The sequence below is a fragment of the Mauremys mutica genome, unplaced genomic scaffold (assembly GCF_020497125.1).
Source record: "Mauremys mutica isolate MM-2020 ecotype Southern unplaced genomic scaffold, ASM2049712v1 Super-Scaffold_100100, whole genome shotgun sequence".
NCBI classification, from domain to species: domain Eukaryota; kingdom Metazoa; phylum Chordata; order Testudines; family Geoemydidae; genus Mauremys; species Mauremys mutica.
Window position 1 is genome coordinate 1,082,166 of NW_025423267.1, and position 20,293 is coordinate 1,102,458.

Sequence of the window (20,293 nt, forward strand, 5' to 3'; positions counted from 1 at the left end):
CAGTGTCGACACACCAGGTCCGATTACACCCAGCATTCTGACCCTGGTTACCCAGCTTACCCACAGTCGTAACATTCTTGACTCTGCACAGTTCTGAGGGTCGGCTTCCTTGTTGACACCTTTATGGAGCACACTAGGGGGTGCACCGATTGTATTGTGCCATCTCCTTGTAGTCCAGTTCGCATGGAGACACAGCAATATTCACAACAGCCTTCTGTAATGTAAGCTGAGCCTCTGTCCAGGAAATGGCGCTTCCGCTATAGCTTCACTGGCAGAGGCCACACACTAACCTGTCATGCAGGGCATCATTTAACACCTCTTTAAATTCACAGTGTTCTGCTAGCTTTTTTAAAATGGCTACAAATTGTACAACTGTTTCATCTTCCTTTTGGGTCTCTTTTGTGGAACCTATATCTTTCAGCAATTACCAGTGGTTTTGGGGAGAAATGAGACCCCAGGATTTCCACAATATCACTGTAAGATTTAGTCTCAGGCTTAACAGGGTGTAGTAAGCTTTGTAGCAGAGAGTAGGTTTTAGCCCCTACAACAGTTAAGAATATTGGCACCTTCTTCGCTTCTGTAATGTCATTTGCAATACCAAAAAGCTCAAAATGCTCAGTATACACATGCCACTGCTCTGTATTCTCATCAAAAGGCTCCAGGGGCCTGGTCAGAGTAGCCATGATTTTTATTTTCACTTTCACAGTCACTGCAAACAAGCAGCTTTTTTTCTTTGTTTGGTCTTTACCTTGACTTCTACTTCCTTCTGTTTCTGGAGCAGCACCAGGATCCCATCCTCATCACCAGTGTTATGTCCTAGGGGCAGCCGGTGTAGGAAGCAATCACTTGAGGCCAGAGAGCAGACAGTTAACCAAAAACCTCCATTTATTTACAGACACAGAGAGCTCACCTCAGCCGGTTGAAACCAGCTGAGCTATCCCTTAATAGTCTAACTCAGTTGCCATAGTAACAAAACCCATGACAACCAAATACACAACAGAGACTAGATGCCCTTCTGGAATGTGTTTGCCCCAAAAGTAGCTCTGGTGTCATACAGGAGGCCTATGATATGCAGGGGTCAGATTAGATGCTCTAATGGTCTCTTCTGGCCATAAAGTCGACTAATTTCTGAAAAACTGAGTGTAGCATTGGGAGCAGTGTTCAATGTTTTCCCTGTCTAGCTGGCTTGCTTCCTAGAACAAAAACACTCCTTGATGGTGATCCACAGGGAGTAGCTCAAACCTCCAAAGTGCCTGGGCAGGGGCAGGACATTAGCACAGCAAGGGACGGGTGTGGCAGTGACATCACAAAGGCTTTTTGCAGGACCTCAGACTATTGGTCAAAGGTGGGGGGGAGGTGGTGACCTCACAGAGAGATGCTGACATCAGCCAGGCAGGACAGGGGCGAGGGGCCAGGGAAACCTCAGAGACCCCTGTGGCTTTGCTTCAGCAAGTCTCCTTCTCCAGGTCTCTCTTTGAGGACTGAGGGAGTATTCGGGTTCACGGACGTGAGCGCCAGGAGGAACCTCTTTCGAGTTTTCTCCTTCCCTTTAGTGATTTTACTAGAAAACAGCCGTCCCTGTTTAGAAGGTAAGAGCCTCCTTGAGGTTTGAAACCTGTTCAGTCTGATCCATCTGGTGACAGTTGAATTCTAGGCATGGAAAACACAAGCTTAAGGAGGCAGAATTTTATTGTGCACCTGGGATTTTGTCCTTAGAATCACTGGGGACATTAGGGTTTGTCCTTTTGGTTTCACCTTTTCCTCCATCCATCCCTCCCTCCTTTCTCTTTGTCTCTTGCTTCTTTTGTCCTTTCTCCTGTTCCCCTCCCAACACCAGTGAGGGGTGTGCGTATGTGTCTCAGGGGAATGCTCTGCAGCTCCCACTGTGGGAGGTCCACCTGAAAATGTGGGGCTGAAATAGTGCTCGGGCAGTGATTCCCCACCGGTGACCTGGGCCATCCTTTGGGCGAGAACCCTCAGCCTCCCGTCCTCAGTCTCTACCCTGATTGGCTGAGCAGGAGGTTATTGACAGGGAGGAGACTCAGGTCCTTGTTGTTCTCTTTTAAGCCCAAGGAAATAAGTCATAACCAGTCATATGTTTGATGAATTTTGCTGCTCCTCTGCATTAATTGTCTCTGAGGCAGTTCATGATTCTCTCTAACATTGCAGTTCTCCTCAAATACTTGTGGAATATTTATTGTGCACTGTTGTTGGTCTGGAGCTCATCTGAGAGCACTTTATTCAGGTCATTCAGTGTCTGAAATTCAAGGATCCGATGGTTAGTTTGAAAATCAGGGCTCTTGGGTCCTATTCCCAACTCTGCCACTGGCTGGCTGTGTGACTTAAGACAAGTCAATTCTCCTTTCTCAGCCTTAGCTTCTTCCTCTTTCAAGTAGGGATAATAATGATCCGCGCCTACCTTACCTCACTGTGGGTGGGGATCCATTGGAGAGTGTCACTAGGAGTAGTGCATAATATGCGGTGTCCTATCACATTTACTCAGAGCAGATTATGACATAATAGAATAGCTGAAATAGTCTATTTGATTTGTATTTTTTTATTTTGAAATTGTTAAGAAGCAGCAATTACTTAGCTCAGACTGAAGCATCTTATCTAATGTTTGAGATCTAAGTGTCTCCTCTTTGTGTGCGACGAGACAATTTAACACACTGTGACAAACAGGAGATGCTTTTGTTTTGCAACAAAATCTTTTTGCAAAGAACTTTCATCTCACTTGTTTTGATTTCGAGAAACAAACTGGTTTAGTCTGAAGGGGATTTTCTGACAGAAATGGTTTCAATGAAATTTCCCCACCATCTCGATTCCTGGGCTCTAGCCCTTTCTCTGGGTTTTTTTGGTCCATTAGAACAGGAGTCAGGACTGTTGGCTTCTCTTTCTGGCTCTGCCACCAGCTTGCTGTGTAGGCCCTTGGGTAGGTCACTTCCCTTCTCTGTACTTCAGGCTTCTCCCCATCTGTCCAATGAGAACAGGGACAGTTCTCGAACTCTGGGCAGTCATTTTCAGCCGGGCCCCGGCAGGGATAACTAAAAATGTGTGTATATATATATATATATATATGTATATATAAAAAAGACTTTCATTCCTTAGGAACCGGTTCCCTATAAAAAGTTCTGATTTAAGGGATGTGCCACAGTATGTATTTTTTGTACCAATAGCGTTACCATGCGTCCATATTTTCCCAGGAGTAATTTTTAAATTTTTAAACTTTAAAAGTTCCTCCCAGACAGTGATTTAAGAACCAAAAAGCCTGACATGTCCAGGAAAATACGGGTGTATGTTAACCCTACCTAAAGTTCTTTTTTAAAAAGATGGGCCTGAACTAGAAACGAATTCCGTTTTACATGTGTGGGTCCCTGCCACTCCCTGGGGGTGTGCTAGGGTGACCAGATGTCCTGATTTTATAGGAACAGTCCAATTTTTGGGACTTTTTTCTTATATAGGATCCTAATAACCCCCACCCCCATCCTGATTTTTCACACTTGCTGTCTGGTCACCCTACAGTGTGCACATGTGTGGGTTCCAGCTGCTCCCTGCCCCCCTCATTGAAGCAGGTGTGCAGGGTTACTGCCCTGGGAACTGCAGGGCACCAGTGGACATGGGGCTGGCTGGAGGCAGGGCAGGGGCTGACTGGAAGTAGGGTCTGGCTGCAGGCAGGGCAAGGGGTGCAGGGCTGGCTGGAGATGGGGTGTGCAGGACTGGCTGTCTTCAGGCAGGGGGGTACGACAGGGGTTGGCTGGAGACAGGGCACGGGGTTCAGGGCTGGCTGCAGGGGGTGCAGGGCTGGTGCAGGCAGAGTGTGCAGCAGGGGCTGGCTGTGAGCAGGAGGTGCAGGGCTGGCTGCGGGCAGGGCACGGGGTGCAGGGCTGGCTGGAGACAGGCTGGCTGTGGTCAGGAGGTGTGGGGCTGGCTGTGGGCAGGGGCTGGTGCAGGCAGGGCAGGAGGTGAGGGGCTGGAGGCAGGGCAGAGGGTGCAGGGCTGGCTGGAGATGGGCTGGCTGCAGGCAGGGGGTGTGGGGCTGGCTGCAGGCAGGGGCTGGTGCAGGCAGGGCAGGGGGTGAGAGGCTGGAGGCAAGGCAGGGGGTGCAGCAGGGACTGGCTGCGAGCAGGAGATGCAGGGCTGGCTGGAGATGGGCTGGCTGCAGGCAGGGCAGGGGGTGCAGGGCTGGCTGGAGATGGGCTGGCTGCAGGCAGGGCAGGAGGTGTGGGGCTGGCTGGAGATGGGCTGGCTGCAGGCAGCGGGTGTGGGGCTGGCTGGAGGCAGGGGCTGGCTGCAGGCAGGGGGTGCAGGTACAGAGGGTACAGCCCACCCTGTACGGTAAGTGCCCCCTCCTCCCTCCCTCAGCACCGGGGTAGCAGCAGCAGCCCGGGGCTTGGGGGCTATTTAAATGGCCTGGGGCTCCCCTGCTTCCACTGCCCCGGCCCTGTAAATAGCTGAGGGAGCCCTGGGGAAGCAGCGGGGCTCTGGGGGCTATTTAAAGGGCCGGGGCGGTAGAAGCAATGGGAACCCTGGACTTTTTAAATAGCGCCCTGCAGCCCTACCCCAGCCCTATCCCAGCCCCTGCTGGGAGCCCCAGGCCCTTTAAATTGCCCCCTGGGGAAGCCGGGCCACCCTGGTACAGCGCACCAGCTCTTGCCAGTACGCAGTACCAGGGCTTGGGCACGGGGCCCTCTTAGGGGTGGGGCCCGATTCAGGGGAATCAGGAGAATCGGCCTAAAACTGGCCCTGTGTGAGGGTGGGGTGGGGGGGGGGGGGCAGGACTTGGTCCCATTCTGGGCACCACCAAAAATTATCCAAACCTGCCGCCCGCTGTCCAGCCCAACCTTCTGCTGATGCACCTCAGCCCACACCCGTGCAGGGTTTGAAGCTTCCATTGCTTAAATTCCAGGACACTGAGGGATTTCAGCTCCCCTTTGCCCAGAGGGAACCTTCACCCCACTCCCAGCCAGGTTCTTGTCCATGGGATCACTGTAGGGGGGCTGGGTCCCGCTGGGTCTTTTCTCTCTCTGTGACAGGCCAGGGTGCAATAACTGGGGCATCTGAGCACCCAGGACCTTCTGTGGGGCTGCCATTCCCCTTCCCCTTCTGTGGTCTCGTCTGTCATTGACTCCAGACTTTTTTCTATCCATCGTCAGCACCATCCCAAGCCAGCTGCACTCGCCTCAGAAAGACAGTGTCCCCTAGTGGGTGTGAATCACTGACCTCTCTCCTCTCTGAGCACTGACTGCCCCTCTGTTTCCTTGCCTCTCAGTCTGTGCAGATGGGAGCTTTCCCTCCAGTGCTGGAGGATTCGCCCTTCTCATCTACCCTTGTCCCAAGCAGCACAGCGGGTGGGATTCTTACATGTACTGAGGTGACTTAGGAGCAGAAACCCCCCCCCCCCCAGACCTTCCATGCAATTGGCACTTGCCGCTCACTCCGCAGGATTAAAACTCCTGCAGGGAGACTGCTGGGCCACATCCCAGCTGGGCATGAGCAAAGCAGCAGGGTGAGAAAAAAAAAGTTTGGAGACGCTGGGGATTGAACCCAGGGCCTCACACATGCAAAGCATGTGCTCTACCACTGAACTACATCCCCACCTGGGCTGCAGGTTACACTCAGAGCTGTCCTATTCCCAGAGCATCCAGTGGCCTAACAGCAGCATGGGGGACACATTCCCTGCTCTGAGGGCCAAACCTGCTGTCCTGGAGGCTGCTGGTTCTTAGGGGGCACTTTGCAGCATGGCCAGATTTGATGTGTGGGGCAGAGAGAGTGGGTGCCCTGGACTCAGGGTGCAGAGATGCACTCAGCCCTCTCCCCTGCATTGGGTGGGGGGTGCTGCCACCTCCTGCTGCAAGGTAATGGGAGGGGAGGGGCGCTGTGAGTCGCTCAACACCTGACCCTGGTGTCAGCAGTGGGGTGGGGAGCTCCAGGTGTTTCTAGGATCTGCTCTTTTCACCTGCCTGTGAAGTCCAGCTTTCCCCAGCACATTCACTGCGGTGCAATTGGGTCACTGTTTCCAAGGCTGAACAGCAAAGAATCACTCCCAGTTTCCCTTCTATCTGCAGCAGGATTAGCCTGTGTCGGTGGTTAATGAGGTGGATCTTGTGGTAGATTGTTATTCATTCCCCACCTTGACAATACACACAGTCCCTTTCCTACTCTAATCCCCAGCACCTTGGTGATCCTGGTAGCAGGGGTTGGGGCCTGAGATTTTCAGGGTTCTTTCCCCCTCCACCTGGAGTGAACTCAGCTTTTCCCCCATCCCAGACAATCCATGAAATAACAACAGGGGCATAAAGAAAGAGGGGAGGGAACATCTCACGGCCAGGGCTGGATGTGCCCAGGGCCCCCTGCTTGTCCATTGTTTCCATGGAATTTGGCCCCCTGCTTTGCACAAGGGACAGAGAAGGATCTTGCTGTTCCTGTGTCTCTGCAAGGAAAATTGTGCTTCCCTAGGAAAGAGAGGCGGGAAATGGCCCCATGGTGGGACAATATCCTCAGGATTAAGACCTAAGGGCTCAGGCTGAGAACTGATAGAACTGCACTCATCTGGGATTTAACAAATTGTCTTCCCTGGAGCAGGGCCAGTTCCAGCGTTTTTGCCACCCCAAGCGGAAAAATAAATAAATAAAAAAGCTGCAATCAATGGCAGCTCTACCTCTGCTGCTTTTGGTGGCAAGTTCCTTCCCTCTGAGAGGGCCAAATTGCCCCTGAAGCCTTCTCTTTCCATTGGCCACCTCAGGCACCTGCTTGCAGTGCTGGTGTCTGGAGCCAGCCCTGCCATGGAGACACTGGGAAGATGCAGGAAACAACAATGGATTTCTTTACATTACAAGTGAAGAATAACTAAAGGTTATTTTGGTTCAAAGTCACTTTTCCCTGACTGGGAATTGAACCCCTGCTTTAGCAATGAAAGTGCCAAATCCTAACCACTAGACCACCAGGGAGGTGATGATGGTGTTGTTCTTCTCACATATGCTACACTTTCTTAGGCTACTTTCTATCCACTTTCTGAAACCACTCCATTGTCCACTCCCTGAGGGGCTAAGAGCAGAGAGTGCAGGAACCCCTGTGCTCAGGGTCACAACCTCAGCCCAACCCAAGTCACTAAAACAAACTCAAATCATGCTTCCTCCTGCAGGATCACAGAGACACACAAAAAAAAACCCATGAGGAACAATCCTCCTCTGCCTTCATTTACCCCATTGCAACCCTCTCAGCAGCCCGCTCTTGCGGGAAGGACTGAGCTGATAGGAGCTCTGGCATAGAGATCAAGGGAGGGGTGTTGTTCCCCCTGGGTGTGAGCTGATCACAGTCTGACTCTGTGTAACGGGGCTCTGAGCTTTGCCATCTTGTGAGTTCTGAGTGCTGAGCCCCCCGGACCCTTCTGCTGGGAGCATGGGGATTGCACAACAGCTGCAAGCCCTTTTCCCGTCTCCTTGTCCTCCTCGGCTTCCCCACAAATGGGGACCTGCAGGTTTCCCTCACCCACCTCTTAAGGCAAACAGTGATTCCTTTCTCTGACACTCCTGGGCCTGGGCTTCTTTTGAGTTTTTTCCCAGGGGACCTGATTCCCTGTGAAAATGTGTGTGTGGCATGTGGGGAACTCAGACTCAGACTCTCCCCCACTAGATGAGTCCAACAGCACCTCCCCTTGGTGGGAGAATCCTAAATTCCACCCTCCCACCCTGGTTACTCTGACCAGCTGATGGCGGCAGCATGCTAAATCAACCCCAGCTCTCTGGGCTAGAGAGCAGCATCTAACCAGCCTTGTGGCAGGTCCGGTTTGCTCGCTGGAGACATAACGGACCAGGAAAGATGGCAGATGTCAGACAGGGAACCTCAGCTCACAAATAAACACACTCAGGCTCCTTCTACACTGCAACTGGGCAGTTGACTGACTTTAAATCTAGCTAGCTCAGTTGGTAGAGCATGATGGTCTTTCAGGGTGTGAAAAACCCCAAAACCACTGTAATTAAGCTGACCTAAGCCATGGTTAGATAGTGCTAAATGAAAGGAAAGACTGTTCTGTCAATGTAGCTATTACAGGGATGGAAAACCCCTCCAGTCACTGTAGCAGGTGTCTACTCCACAGTGCTAGAGCAGTGTCACAGCAGCATTTTAAGTAGAGCCAGCCTTACAGTGAGACCAGATCTGGCTCTAATTTGACTCTGTGGACACTCAGGTACTAACAACATGCTAATGCCTCCATAGTTGGCAGGATTCAAACCTGTGTGGGGAGACTCCAATGGATTTCTAGTCTATCGCCTTAACCACTCAGCCACAAGTACTTAATCTACAGTTACTTCACTACACCATGATTCTGTTCTCACAGAATTGTCACTTCAAATTGCTCAGACCAGCTCCCCGAGCACACTCCTGGCTGTGCATTAGTGTAAGTGTGTCCATGGCTGAACAGCGAGAATTCCTGCCCATTTCCCTTCCAGCTGGAGCATGATGAGAGTGTGTTTGTGGTTAATGACATTGCTATAGATTGTTGTTCATTCCCCACACTGACAATTCAGACAGTTCCTTTCCTATTCGAATCTCCACCATATCATTCCAACAGCCGGGGTCAGGATTTCTCTGGGCACTGAAATGTTTCAGGGGGTTGAACTCAGTCTTGCATTCCATCCCTGATGTTTCATGGACTAACAGCGGCAGCATAAAGAAAGAGCTGAGCCAATATCTCACTGTCAGAGGTGAAGGTGGCCACGTCCCCTCTGTCTGACCGTCGCCATTGCAGGAGAGAAGGTTTCAATGGAATCGAATGCCCTGGCTCAGACAAGAGACACAGGGAGGTTTTGCTGTTCATGGATCTGTGCAAAGGAAATTGTGTCTCTGTGTGAAATTGAGGAGGGAAATGAAATGTTCACATGGTGACCCAATGACCTAACAAATGTGGGTGAAGGAGTCGGGCTGGAAAATGATTTTACAGGAGTTCGTATCAATTTATTGCCCTGATTAAAATCCATGGCTAAAAGGCAGCCACTGTTGTTAGTACTTGAACCTGTGTAGGGACACCCCAGTGGGTATCAAGTCCATTGCCTTAACCAGGGATAGTTGATTATTTTATCAAGATCTAAATTTCTTGGTCAAGATATAGTCAATGTCTAGACTCCAGAGAAAATAATACACTGATGATAATAAGAAGAATTTAGAAATAATTTGCAGTCACTATGGGCATAACTATGATGATTGTCTCGTGTTTCACTCTTTATATCTGGCACCACTGCCTTGCCCTTTAGTCTTGTAGTTTACCAAGGGTAAAACTAAACATCTCTTCAGATACGAGGGAGTGTTTGCGTTCATTCCTGTGAGCTACACAGGGGCTTGATGTAGCTGCTTTCAATCCTCTGGCTCTGCCCTGATAAGTAACATTTCATGGTGTCACTGAACTGAAGGAGGGAGATCATTTTTTGACAGATTACGCTGCCTCTTAAAGGTGTTTGTCTGGCTGGCAGCCCTGGTTCCCAGGACCCTCCTGAGGGAAGAAAGTTTCTGTGCAAAATACTAAAACTTTTAACAGAGAAGAGGGAAAGGCGATGGCCACATGATGGGGCCAGTATGTACGACAACATGGTTCTTTTATATGGGATGACTCTGAACACTGACTGATCTCCACTCCCTTGTGTTTGAAGAGATGTTTAGTTGTACACTTAGGAACCTATAAGGCTGAAGCAATGTTATGGATGGTCACACTACGATTGAAGGGTTATTTAATGTTGTAGAAATTGTTAAAAACACTTAGCTTAAACTGGAACTGCCTGTTGTTAAAGGCTGGTTTCCCCACGTCAGTTCCATAAGCTCTGCTAGAAACACCCTGGGTTCTCTCCTGCCTCGGTGGGAACTGGAGGGAATCGTCCCCTGCTGCCCTTGGCTCCAGGCTGGTTTTTCTGGGGAGGGGGCATGGAATTGATTTGTTCGCAGTTGAGAAGGGAGCCGGGCCAGTTCTCAGGGAACGAGAACTCCCAGCATCTTCCCAGCCCAGCCCAGGCTGCTGCCCTGTCCCAGCCTCTGTTCCTCTGGGAGTCCTGTGTGTTTGACTCTAGAGGAGGCCGGGAGCAGCAGCTGAGGCAGAGGACAGCCTGGGCCGGGCAGATAAGTAGGAGTTTAGCCAGCAAAAAAGGTAAAATGGCAGTGGAGTATTAGCCTGGACTCAACAGCATTTCTCCATTGGTCTGTCTGCTTTGGGGCAGGGACAATAACACGTCCTGCTGCTTTCGTTATTTCAAAGGGTGGTTTAGGATTTTCATTCTCACACATGGTGCACAAAGCAGGACTCAACCTTTGGCGTAAACTAAACAAGCTACTCACAGATTCTGGCAGCCACAATGAGCATTTGGGTGAGAGCTCAGACCTGCCCCTGTCCCAGAGGGAGACAGGGGTCATCTGTGTGGGGACTGGACCACTGACCTACCCGCTCCTAACTCCCAAACATTCAGTAACTCTATTATCAGTGCCAGTGAGTGTTATTTAAACCATAAGAAAAACCACACTGGGCCAGACCAAAGGCCCAGCTACCTCTGAAACTTGTCTTCTGACAGTAGACAATAACCGGTGCCCCAACAGCCAGTCAACAAGGCACCACTGGGAGTTGAACCTAGGCTCTTCTTTTTATGAAACAGAAGCTTTAGCCAACTAAGCCATGGTGCCTGGGGGTAACTATAACAGACTGTCTGCCCACACCTGACTCCTTGCCATCGCCACCAGGGCCTGACAAGCTTTGCTTGTGTTTGGATTCTGCAAAGCAGAGGAGCAGGTGAGGTTTTCCTAGCAAGCTGTGTGTGAGTGAATCTTTGGCCAGGTCTGCACTACAAAGTTGTTTCAGCAGAATTATATTGCTCAGGTGTGTGAAAAACACACAACGCTCTCTCCGTCGGTAGCTTGTGGCTGGTGTACACACTGCAATGCTATGTCTGGTGACAAAAGTGCCCTGTTTTGCTGACAAAATAAAATGACTTCGATGAGAGGTCTAGAGCTTTTTGCAGCAAACTTAAAGTAACAGAGTAAACGCTGCTGTTCATTATATCACCATAACTGGCCTTCCCCAGTATCCCACAATGCCCGCTATGAACTCATCTGCCCTGCATTCCTCCTACAGAGCCATGGGCCCCTCCCCTTTCATCACTCTGGGAAGTTCTGACAGCTGAGCCTGCTGCTCTGCTCCGGCAGCCAGGAGCAAATCACTGCCGTGGATGCTGCTCTCTCCCGCCCTGCGAACACAGAGCAGGGTGGGGGGAACTTCCTTACATTGTGGGGGGGCACCGGCATCCGAACTGTGACACCCCCAGGACACCCCTTCCATCAAGGAGGCTCTTACCTTCTAAACAGGGACGGCTGTTTTCTAGTAAAATCAGGAAAAGGGAAGGAGAAAACTCGAAAGAGGTTCCTCCTAGCACTCACGTGCCTGAACCCGAATACTCTCTCAGTCCTCAAAGAGAGACCTGGAGAAGGAGACTTGCTGAAGCAAAGCCACAGGGGTCTCTAAGGTTTCCCTGGCCCCTCACCCCTGTCCTGCCTGCCTGATGTCAGCATCTCTCTGTGAGGTCACCACCTCCCCACCACCTTGGACCAATAGTCTGAGGTCCTGCAAAAGGCCTTTGTGATGTCACTGCCACACCCCTCCCTTGCTGTGCTAATGTCCTGCCCCTGCCCAGGCACTTTGGAGGTTTGAGCTACTCCCTGTGGATCACCCCACTCAAGGAGCGTTCGTTCTAGGCAGCAAGCCAGCTAGACAGGGAAACATCAGACGCTGCTCCCAATGCTACACTCAGTTTTTCAGAAATTAGTCGACTTTATGGCCAGAAGAGACCATTAGAGCATCTAATCTGACCCCCTGCATATCACAGGCCTCCTGTATGACACAATAGCTACTTTTGGGCAAACACATTCCAGAAAGGCATCTAGTCTCCATTAAATGATATCAAGAGATGGAGAATCCACCACTTTCCCTAGAAGACATTTTTCTCCAGCCCTCAGAACATTTGGTGGCTCTTTGCTATTGAACGAACTCAACCTGTTTAGCTTATCAAAAGAAGATTGAAAGGTGATTTCACTGAAGTGTTGAAGGGCCTTAATGGAGAGAAAAGATTGGGTATGAAAGGGCTCTTTAATCGAGCAGAGAAAGGCATAACAAGACCCAATGGCTGGAAGGTGAAAAGAGACAAATTCATATTCCAACTAAGGCACAAATATTCAACAGCGAGGATGATTCACGACAGGAACAATCTCCCAAGGAAAGTGGTGGATTCTAATTCTAATTCCTTATGAATATTCTGTGTGTTTGTGTGTGCAGGGGAGGAACATGCTCTATGCCCAGAGGACTTTATTCCTCCAACCTGCAAGGACAGAGGGGATGTCAAGGAGTTGCTCCTTCAATCCCCCCCACAGAAAGGCCCTTCTTAGGAAAGGCAAAATCCTGGAGAGAAAGAGTAACACTGAACAAGACTCCAGAAAGACAGTTTTTTATAATCACAGTGAAGAGTTTTTACCTGACCAGGGACTTGAACCCTGGACCCTCAGATTAAAAGTCTGATGCTTTGCCAACTGAGCTAACCAGGCTCACATGTGGAAAGTACAAGTTGGTGCAGAGGTGAAGCTAGTCAAGAAAAAGCGAGATGGCCACAATAGGGGAAACCTGCTGCTCTCTCTCTCTTCCCAGCCCTGGCCTGGCTGGGTATTAGTGCTGGTTAAAAAGACGGGAAAATATCGGCATCTACCAGCCTTTCATAGCTGTACAAGACTCAGGCCTTGTCTACACTACAAGACTATTTCGAATCAACTTAGTTCGAATTTGTGGATTCGACCTTATGAAGTCGAATTTGTGTATCCATACTAAATACACTAATTCGAATTTCTGAGTCCACATTCACGGGGCCAGCGTCGACTTTGGAAGCGGTGCACTGTGGGAAGCTATCCCACAGTTCCCGCAGTCCCCGCTGCCCATTGGAATGCTGGGTAGAGCTCGCAATGCCTGCTGGGGGAAAAATGTGTCGAGGGTGGTTTTGGGTAACTGTCATCATTCAACCGTCACTCACAAACGCCCTCCCTCCCTGAAAGCGCCGGCGGGAAATCTGTTCGCGCACTTTTCTGGTCAGTGACAGCGCGGACGCCACAGCACTGCAAGCATGGAGCCCGCTGCGATCATCGCTGCACTTATGGCCATTGTCAACTCCTCGCACCTTATCGTCCACCTCTGCAACAGTCAGCTGCTGAGAAATCGGGCGAGGAGGCTCCGGCAGCGCGGTGAGGAGAGTGGCGCAGACCTCTCAGAAAGCAGGGTACGCCGGGCAGTGGAGATCATGGTGGCAATGGGTCAAGTTCATGCTGTGGAACGGAGATTCTGGGCCCGGGAAACAAGCACGGACTGGTGGGACCGCATAGTGCTGCAGGTCTGGGATGACACAGAGTGGCTGCGAAACTTCAGGATGCGTAAGGGCACTTTCCTTGAACTGTGTGACTTGCTGTCCCCTGCCCTGAAGCGCCAGGACACCCGGATGCGAGCAGCCCTGAGTGTGCAGAAGCGAGTGGCCATAGCCCTCTGGAAACTTGCCACGCCAGACAGCTACCGGTCAGTAGCGAACCACTTTGGCGTGGGCAAATCTACCGTGGGGGTTGCTGTGATGCAAGTAGCCCACGCAATCGTTGAGCAACTGCTCTCAAAGGTGGTGACCCTGGGAAACGTCCAGGTTGTCATAGACGGCTTCGCCACGATGGGATTCCCAAACTGCGGTGGGGCTATAGATGGGACTCACATCCCTATCCTGGCACCGGCCCACCAGGCCAGCGATTACATTAACCGAAAGGGCTACTTTTCCATGGTGCTGCAAGGACTGGTGGACCATAGGGGACGTTTTACCAACATCAACGTCGGGTGGGCGGGCAAGGTTCATGACGCGCGTGTGTTCAGGAGCTCTGGTCTCTTTAGACTCCTCCAGGCAGGTACTTTCTTCCCGGACCACAAAATAACGGTTGGGGATGTGCAGATGCCTACAGTGATCCTCGGGGACCCAGCCTACCCGCTAATGCCCTGGCTCATGAAGCCCTATACAGGCGCCCTGGACAGAGAGAAGGAACTCTTCAACTACCGGCTGAGCAAGTGCAGAATGGTGGTGGAGTGTGCTTTCGGACGTCTCAAGGGGAGATGGCGGAGCTTACTCACTCGCTCGGACATCAGCGAAAAGAATATCCCCGTAGTTATTGCTGCATGCTGTGTGCTGCACAATCTGTGTGAGAGCAAGGGCGAGGCCTTTTTGTCCGGATGGGAGGTTGAGGCAAATCGCCTGGCTGCAGTTTACGCTCAGTCAGACACCCGTGCCGAGAGAATATCCCAGCGGGAAGCGCTCTGTATCCGGGAGGCTTTGAAAGCAAGTTTCCTCGGAGAGCAGGGTAACCTATGACTCTCCACTTGCTTTCAAGAGAAACTGACCCTGGGCCTGTGTCAGTTTGTGTCGATTTGGATCTGCGGCTACATGCCGCGTTCTCCAAGTTTCCCCCACTTCCAAAGCACGTTTTTAAGCAAATTAATTGTTACACTCATTATTAATAAATCTTTCTTTTACTTTGCATTTCTGTTCTGGTGTTGAGACATGGACGCATACTGTGCTGGGCACGGTGTGCACTGACGTACAGACCGCTTCCTCCATAGAGGACTGACATCCTCCTGCTCCTACATAGGTCTCTGGGGTGGGGGACGGATGACAGTGGTTCTGCATGAAGGGGAGGGTTTGCAGGAAGGGGCGAGTGGTGCCTTCTTTGCATAGGGGTTTGGATGACGGCAGTGGGCTGCGGGTTTCTGCGTGGGAAGGGGTGATGGGTGTGGGAGAAGGGTGACTATCTGTCCGTGGATGAGGGCTCTTGTTGGGGCTCAGGGCAGCGGATAGGCTCGTGGATCCGTTGCAAGTGCATCGTAAGGGCAGCCTGCCTTCACAGTAATGGCGTGGCAGGCGCTAGGACCCTGGACAAGCATACACATTACGAAATGATCAGGGGCAGCATACACAACACAGAATGACCCTGGTGCCTACTGACTGCAGTGTGTGTGTGCCCCGCAGTTGATCCTTTCCCCAAGTCTGTACCCTGGTACTGTAGGCTATACCGTGCAAGTATGAAACCCCTGTCCACCCCATACACCGAAAAATCCTCTGACAGGAAAGACATGACGGAAACAGTGATTAACAGCAAACATCTTTTATTAATCTAATAAACAGTGGGGGGATGAACCTTGGATTTGGGACTGGCTGAGCCTATAAGGGAAGCACTTCTACAAATTTCTAACGTGAGAAGTGCGGGGTACACGGCCGCTCTGCTCTGGTTCAGTGACAGTTCTCACGGCTTCTACCACCCCTCCGTCTTGTACTTTTGGGTGAGGAGGGGCCAGGACTTCTTGGCTGGGGAGGGCGATTGCAGAGACACTGCAGGGGGGCCCTGTCCTCCAGCCTGCGGTCCTGCAGGACATCAACAAGGCGACGAAGCGTGTCCGTTTGTTCCTTCATGAGACCAAGCAGCGTTTGGGTGGTCTGCTGGTCTTCCTGCCGCCACCTATCCTCACGTTCCATGAGTGTGTGATGCTGCTCACATAGGGTCTCCCTCCAGTGTTTCTGCTCTGCAGCCTCTGCTTGGGAGCAGGCCATCAGTTCAGCAAACATGTCGTCCCTAGTCTTCTTCTTTCGCCGTCTAATCATTGCCAGTCTCTGCGAGGGGGATGCTGGGGCAGTCCGGGAAGGAGCCGAAGCTGTGTGATTGGGAAAGTTAGTGATTTCCTTGTACAGATACATTTTGGCGAACAGTGAACACCGTCTAGTCAATTTCTATGAAGAAGACCGTACCGGACAACAAGTGTCACGTGGTCTCCAGAGAAGCACAACATTTTGGCCTACGCTCTGATTGGCTGCGCCATTGCACAGGAGAGCGGAGAAGTCGGGAGAGATAGCAGAATCCCTCTAGCAGAGAGTCCTGGTAAGCCTTACAGTACATTATGCTTATCAGTTAACGGATAGCTGTGCCGTCGTGCTAAAGGCAATCTGGAAATCAGATACTATGACCCTTTTGCAGCCACTCCCGACACTGCAGGGGAAAGATCAATGTATGCTTTTCCTGTGTGGCCTACAGCACGTGGCTGCTAAGCACGGGGCTTTGTTATGCAAAGTATAAGTAAACCATTAAGAACAGTAACTATTCGCTAATTGCCCTAATTAGATGCAGCACTTCAGTAACGAGATTACCCTGAGGCGTGTCTCTCGAGTGCAGAAAGAAAGGATGTTAAGGGAAGCACTTCACCGACCGGGACCCTACGCGGCCATGCTGGTAGAGGCGATGGTTCCCCTGTATCTGAGGATGTCGTGGCGTGGAAGAGTGAGCTTCACCGGAGGACCAAATAAGGCACCTCTTCCTCGAAACCTCCTGCGGAGGGTATTTGAGGAACTGTTTGAAGCATTTGTGGAATTGTCCATGGAGGACTATTGTTCCATCCCAATCTGTGTAGACCTACTGTTCGTTTAGTTTCCCTTTAAAAACTTTTAGATATAGTATTTATAGATAGAATTTATATTTTTGGTATACATGTTTTCGAGCAAATAAATATTTTCTTGTTTATACGACTTACCGCCTGATCCTTCCCCTGACTCTGAGTCCGGGTTCACGGCCGGTGAGGGTTAGTAGGGGATCTCTGTGAGGGTGAGGAACAGATCCTGGCTGTCAGGGAAAGCGGCATTGTGTTCGCTGTCGCCTGCGCCTTCCTCCACAGACCCTTCGTCGTCTTGCCCATCGGCGAACATCGAGTAGGAACTGTCCTGGCTCACTATGCCATCCACTGAGTCCACGGTCACTGGTGGGACAGTGGTGGCAGACCCACCGAGAATGGCATGCAGTGCCTCGTAGAAGCGGCATGTCTGGGGCTGTGCTCCGGAGCGTCCGTTTGCCGCTCTGACTTTTTGATAGCCTTGCCTCAGGTCCTTGACTTTCACGCGGCACTGCATCGCATCCCGGCTGTATCCTTTCTGTGTCATGGCTTGGGAGACCTTCTCGAAGGTCTTTGCATTACGCTTGTTGGAGCGCAGCTCCGACAGCACAGACTCCTCGCCCCACACTGCGATCAGATCCTGGACTTCCCGGTCTGTCCATGCTGGGGACCTCTTTCTATTCTTGCATTGGGCTGACTCCTCTGCTGGAGAGCTCTGCATCGTTGCAGGTGCCGCGGAGCTTGCCCCGATGTCAAAGCAAGAAATGAGATTCTAACTGTCCAGACAGGAAAAGGATTTCAAATTTTCCCGGGTCATTTCCTGTGTGGCTGCTCAGAACATCCAAGCTCGGACTGCTGTCCAGAGCGTCAACAGAGTGGTGCACTGTGGGATAGCTCCCGGAGCTACTAAGTTCGATTTGCATCCACACCTAGCCTAATTCGAGCTAGCAAGTGCGAATTTAGCGTTACTCCACCTGTCGGGGTGGAGTACCAAATTCGAACTAAGGAGCCCCCTAGTTCGAATTAAATGGCTTCCTGGTGTGGACGGTTGAGCGATTAGTTCGAATTAACGCTGCTAAATTCGATTTAAGATCCTAGTGTAGACCAGGCCTCAGGCACAATACAGAGGTGCCCATCTGTAAGTGCCAAATGCTTGGATTGGCTAATGCAGCCTGTAGACATCCAGGGAACTCTGGGATATACAGCCAAGTGTCCATCACCATCATTCTTTCAAAGGGATAATGATAATGGTAGCAAGGTTCACAACTGACTCAGCAGTTGCATACAAAGGTGCACGTTTGGCAGTTACATTGGCTCAGGTTGGCCACCCCGGTCTAGATGTAGAAGTTACAACATTTAAACTTGAAAGAGGGGCCAATTTCCCCATCATTTCCCACCTTTACATCCAAACACGATGAAGGTAGCAGATAGAGCCAGAGCAGGTTGTCTATGGGACCAAGTATATGCAGAGTATCCTCGACAGAGGTTTGTTCAACTTGTTCTTAAAAACCTCTGAGGACAGAGACACCACAGATGCCTTTGGGAGCCTATTCCAGAGCTTAACTGCACTCAGAGTCTGACATTGGTGAAGTAGGAGGCTGAGAAAAACAACACTAGCTGGGAGAAAAAACAGCTCTCCCTGGGTGCTTTAAGCAGTGTGTTCTGGTGTTTTAACCACCATGGCCTGGGTTCAATTCCCCCTAAAAATCAGAAGTTTTTCAATGAAAATCTCCATTCATTTTGCATGTGAAATGGAAAGGAAAAGAGGGCTTCTTGTCCTTATCAACAAGGCAAAGAATGGCTTTTTGCTCACAAAATATTTTTAAAAGGCGCTGACTCGACCTGAAGATCTCATTGCATTTGTATTTACAATGGAATGATTCTCTCTAGGATAGACAGAAATTCTTCAGCTAGACTCAGATTCCACGGGAATACGAGAAGCGATTGTGTCTAACACCTGCCTTTTTTCGGACAACAGTGATGTCCAAGTTTTCCATGGACATTTTCCTTCCAGCACCTCAGGCCCCAGCCAGCAATACAAGAAACTGAAATGCACAGAAAGTTTCTCACCATAGGATTCACTGACCAGGCCGGGGGGAAAGTTTTGCCAGAACACTTGGTTATAATATCCCTCCCTGACCTTAAATGGAAAGCAAGGGGATAACTCTCAGAGCACATAACCACAGCTTATGAGCCTCACATTCTACACTGTCAATGTACCCTTCTCCCTCCCCCTCTATATTGACCAGCCAAGCCTGCCCCCCTCAAGCCAGGCCAAGACTCTTCTGGGTAAGGAGCTTGGAATTTACCCAGCTAGGGGCTCTAGATGCACCACTTTTGAAGATGTTTGAATTCCCTCCAACTTCTCTCATACAAATGCTAAATAGTTGGTGGTGTAATGTTACAGGAGAGGTTGAAATTAGGCTATTTCGTCAGATAGAAAACAGTGATTGTGTCAGGAGTGGGATGTGAATGTGCACGTACATATGGAGCCTAGAGCAACAAATGACAGTGTTAGAGGGCTTATTCCTTCACCCTCTCACTTCCCTGGTCCTTCTCGCATGAACAGAGAGCAACAGTACCAGAAGTCCAAAGGCGCAAACAATTCGATGTTTATTGGGGTGAACGTCCAGCAAGCATGATTCCAGTTTCCTTCCTTAGTGTCCCCCTTCCCAGCTCTGACACCACAGAGCCTTGCCTGTGTCCCTGTTTCTGTTCCCATCCCCTGTTCCCATTTCCCCCTGTAGCAAAACATGATCCCAATTCCCCCATCCCCAGTCCCTGGTCCCATTTCCCCCCTCCCCCCACCTTCCTGATTGACTGCAGACTATATAGTAAAACCTGAGTTCTGCTTAGCTATTCCTTAACCAATCATTTTACTGAAATGTAACTAACCAATCCTAACATACTGTAAAATGATTATTTAACCAATTATATTCCACCATGCAAATAAACATACAAAACAATACAGAAGGGAGGATTTCACAACTACTAAGTGATAAAAATACACCTAAATTCTTAAAGTACAGGGCTTTGCAGACAGGCCTGAACATCTGTACCCTAACAGTCCTCGAGGTCAGGCAGCCTCTGGGTAAGGGAGTGGGGACTTAGATTCTTCCACTGGCCAATTCCACCAGGGTCATGTGTAAACCAGGCAAGTTCCCCACAATAGCCAGACCAGATGCCCCCTTTACACTTGTGCTCTGTCCTCATTGCTTCTCTGTCTCTCTTCCCCTCATCTCCGCTGCTCCCCCTCTGGGCTTTCTCAGCACCTGGCCCCACAGCGCTTCCTGGCAGCCAGAGACTGCGCTATCTGCACCTGCAGATGTGGCCTCTCTCCTGATTGCTAAGGAAAGGAACCTTTCCAGGAAATGGCCACAGCTTCTGGGAATCCCTGTGTGGCTGTGAACAGAGTTTGGCTCCTGGCACACAAGGCAATTTAAAAGCTGAGCACCCAGACAGGGGTTTGAACCCTGGACCCTCAGATTAAGAGCCTGATGCTCTACCAACTGAGCTACCTGGGCTTGTTGAGAAACATCTTCACCGTTCACCACAAGAGTGAGCAGGCAGGCAAAAGAGGCAAAAAAAAGTCCAAGGAACCCCTCCTCTTTTTCTGCACAGCCACTGCCTGTCAGCAGGATTCCTCCTCCTCCTCCTCCCTGCTGTGCCTCAGTGCGACTGAATCTCCGCAACTAGACAGCCGGTCCGTCCACTGCACCCCAATCCCCCATGCCTGAGCCTCTCTGCCAAAGCCCTGCACCTGGCTCAAGAGAATTAAGTCTCACGTGTCACTGGGAACTCAACTTCTTGTGCCCAGAGAGTCTCAGCCCC

The 20,293-nt window shown here is 50.7% G+C and overlaps 1 protein-coding gene and 2 non-coding genes across 3 annotated transcripts in view; 1 reads left to right on the top strand and 2 right to left on the bottom strand.

Moving 5' to 3' along the window:
- Positions 1-20,293, top strand: part of LOC123359042 (E3 ubiquitin-protein ligase TRIM71-like) — a 191,784-nt gene that overhangs the window by 107,432 nt on the left and 64,059 nt on the right.
- TRNAA-UGC lies at positions 5,524-5,595 on the bottom strand. Its single transcript has one exon. It is a non-coding gene; the product is annotated as a tRNA-Ala (tRNA).
- TRNAK-CUU lies at positions 19,914-19,986 on the bottom strand. Its single transcript has one exon. It is a non-coding gene; the product is annotated as a tRNA-Lys (tRNA).